The sequence below is a fragment of the Rattus norvegicus genome, chromosome 2 (genome assembly GCF_021556685.1).
Source record: "Rattus norvegicus strain SHRSP/BbbUtx chromosome 2, alternate assembly SHRSP_T2T, whole genome shotgun sequence".
In the NCBI taxonomy this organism is placed as follows: domain Eukaryota; kingdom Metazoa; phylum Chordata; class Mammalia; order Rodentia; family Muridae; genus Rattus; species Rattus norvegicus.
The window spans coordinates 150,165,344-150,169,082 of record NC_141535.1 but is presented as its reverse complement, the minus strand read 5'-3'; the positions used below and the strand labels follow the sequence as shown (position 1 = coordinate 150,169,082).

Genomic DNA, 3,739 nt, shown 5'->3' with positions numbered 1-3,739 from the left:
CAATCCTGAGAGCTCAAAATAAACAGCTATTTTTCCCACATTCCTGACCTAAGAGAAACCCGCCTAGTGCCCTCTGTGCCCACTGGGCTCAGGAAACTAGAGGAGTTGGAGGCAGAACTTCTCCAGATTCTGCCTGTAATGAGAGCCGAAAGCTACTTGCTAGGAGTGCCTACACATTTGAGAGCAGAGGTAAGACCAGCTCTTCAGCTCCCAGTGTTATGCCTGGAGGCTTCAGGTCACAAAAACCCAGGAGCAGCTCTCTGTTCCCAGCTCTGGCTGAAAGAAAACAGGTCTACAGGAATGCTGACACACAGGCTTACAGGAGGGTCAAGTCACTGTCAGAGACAGCAAGACAAGCTAACACCAGAGACAACCTGATGACAAGAGTCAAGGACAGGAACCTAAGCAAAAGAAACCAAGATTACTTAGCATCATTAGAGCCCTGTTCTCCAAACAAAGCAAATAATAGATATCCAAACACAATGGAAAGGCAAGATCTGGATTTGAAACTACATTTTATGATGACAACAGAGGTTTTTAAGAAGGACATAACTAACTCCCTTAAAGAAATACAGGACAACACAGAAACACTGGCACTGGGGTTTTGCCTTTGTCTGTCTTCAATTCTTGGAAAGACTATTTCATTCTTATTTGCATACAAGATCTCTATATATGCAAAACACAGTTTATATCCATGCACCCCATTTTTTGTAAACTCATTATGCTGATCTGTGTTGTAGGGGAGATTGGTGTATGCACAGCTTATTTGATGTTGAAGCCTCCAGGTAGGTTCAAAAACATTGAACCTCATATTATAAAAATCATCAATGCAATGATGATTCTATAGAGTTTCTTTGCTCCATTTTTCGGTTTGATATCCTTCTGGCTCTGCTGTGTTTCCTTACAACCTTTGTGGCTTGCCAGCTGCCAGAGAAGTATTATGAAGTGAAATGCATCACCTTTGGGATGCTATACTTCTTCATTTTCCAGATCATTTTGTCCCTGCTTACTTGAGCATCAAATGAAAATTCATAGTGTCTGTGGGAATATTTGTTATCTCCAGTTAATTTTCTTGCTGGGATTTACTGTAGATCATCTGTAACACCTTTACATTACTGCTGGATTAATACACAAGACTCTTCTGTGATATAAAATCTATAAAAGAAAATAAATTTCTTTTTCAGCAGGTTTTCAATCATTGATATTTATGAAGGAGAAAGAAAGTGTCTCTAAAAATACTTGTGTCTGGCAAAAAGAACAAAAAAGAAAAAAAAGAAAAAGAAAAAATAATCAATCCATTAGGAACATTCATACGCAATATAACATCTTTAATATCTTTAAAGAAACACCACAAAAAAGATTCCATTCAAAATGTGTTTTCACAGAAATAGAATTGTGATTGCCCTGAGGTAATACAGAGGGAACAAGGAGTTATACAATGATAAATTTCAGTTTTACAAGATGAAAAATTTCTGGAGCTCTACTGTATAATCATGCACTACCAGCTTATACATCTTAAGATAGATCATCAAAAATGAAAACTGGAGGGGATGTAAACTGTTAGATTCAGTACAAAAATTTAAAAAACTTAAAATTATACCTGAAAGACTCTGAGTCAATAATCACAAAGGTATTGCACATCCATCTTTGCTGCTGCACCATTTACAACAACTAAGAAAGAGAACCAGACTGATGCCCATCAACAGACGAAGAAATAAAAGAAAATGTGCATAATCAGTTATCAAGAAGGAGATCCTATGTCTGCCAGGAATGTGGGTCCTACTAGGGATCATTATATTTCATAAAATAAACCAGATTCCGAGAGTCAAATACCATATTTACCCTCATAAATGCTAAGCTTACATTTATGTGTACATATAGGTCTTAAAAGTCAAAAGGAATTAATGATGGGAAGGAGTGAGGGGGATAGAAAAGAAAGAGGGAAATGGGAAACATGTGTTTTGAGCGCAGAAGGGGTTTTGGGGTGAAGAAAAAAATCAAACAAAAGTGGGACAGAGCACATTGGAGATTAATAAGAAAGTACAGTGACATGCACTGACAATACGTACATGACAAAAAGTACATGACAGTGCATGCATACATGCATGAGCACACCATAATGACTCCCATTCACTTTGAATATAACTTAAAGGTAAAGTGAACAATAGTTAAAATACTTCATAGAAACAAACAACAAACAAAAAAACCAAAAAACACAAAACAATATGTGTTTTCAGAATCCATCTATCTGAATCAAAAATAGACTTAGAAACTGCACATCAAGATATACCTAAAAGTACAATATGGCATTCACATGTTGGTTGTAGCCATCAGCTGTCTATTTGGATTTAGGTCCCACTCAACAGAGTAAAAGGATAACTGGTACTAAAAATCTAGCCAATTTTTCAGGGCTAGTGAAATCATGAAACTTAGGAAGGAATATACTATGACTCCTTTACTAGACCTGCCTAATGCCTTACTGTATTCCTTGTAACCACAGATCTCAATCCAAACTAATTTACTGGTAGGGCCCCTCAGAGGACCACAATGCCAGGCTCCTGTCACTTAACACATCAGAGCATCAGTAATAATGTCAGGCCTTGGTGCCTCCCCATGAGATAAAGCACAATATGTGTTGGTCACTAGACTGAGTTTCCTTCAGTCACTTCTCTTTTTTTGTCTCTGAACTTCTTTTAGATAGGTAAATTCTGGGTCAGAAATTTCGACTGTGAGTTGGTAATTCCTTCCCTGCACGTGAGGCCCTTTCTATCTACCAGAAGTAGACTCTTCAAGTTTGCTCTCCCTACTGTTGGGCATTTTGGCTAAGGTAACCCACATTGAATCTTAAGAGTCTTTCACCTCCCGACTTCTCTCATATATTCTAGAAGTACTCCCAACTCAAAACTTCAATTTTATATCAATTAAAAAGATTTCTTCCAATGTAAGACTATGACTACTAAATGTTCTGCTCAAAAATATTTAGCAAGCTATTCCATCTACTTCCTCATATTCAAAATTAAGACCATTCCCAAATTATCCCTTAAAAATACAACCTATGAAACTTGTGAAATAATGTGACCAGATATCCAAACTCAAGCAATTAGGCTGATGATGCTCTATGGCTTCTTTTTGCTGATTAAGGGTGACCTGAATTTCTTCAAGTGTGAGGAAGGATAGGAAAATTAGAAAATTGGTTAGACTTGAGAAAGCTAGCTTCAGCATCTGCTGTCCAGTCTCGTTATGTTTAGAAGTCTCAGGGCTTGACAGAAGTTCTGACTCTGTCTGAAAGAGGAGATAGTCTGGAATCAGCTGCAATCACTGAAGATTTTTGGGCAGCATCGGGAAGCAGGCTAACACGCAGGTCAGTTCAGCATCTCTGGGGATCAAACTTGCCAAAGCTGTACATTCTGGGATCTATGAATCTCACAATGTTTTACTAACATTAAGATCTTCATTTGAATTGTGAAGAGTGCACAGATCTATTAAGGATGGAATTTTCTTCTTTGTTTCAATAGGAAAGTAAATGTCATTTTTATGAGTTAATTTTGTCAATAAGCAAATTGATAAATCTTCGTTCATGCCGTATTAAGATCATGAAAAATCTTGGGGATTCCATAACCAATAAGGTTTATTATCTCATCTTATCTGACATGTTTTATAGAGATATTTTTATGTCTAAGCCAGTTACTGAACTATTCCTATGTTTAATAAACAACAGAAAAACTAACCATCTCATTTG

General features: G+C 37.0%; 1 pseudogene; it reads left to right on the top strand.

Moving 5' to 3' along the window:
- Nucleotides 1–521: 521 nt before the first annotated feature.
- Nucleotides 522–1,067, top strand: Vom2r1-ps1 (vomeronasal 2 receptor 1, pseudogene 1; annotated as a pseudogene).
- Nucleotides 1,068–3,739: the final 2,672 nt, after the last annotated feature.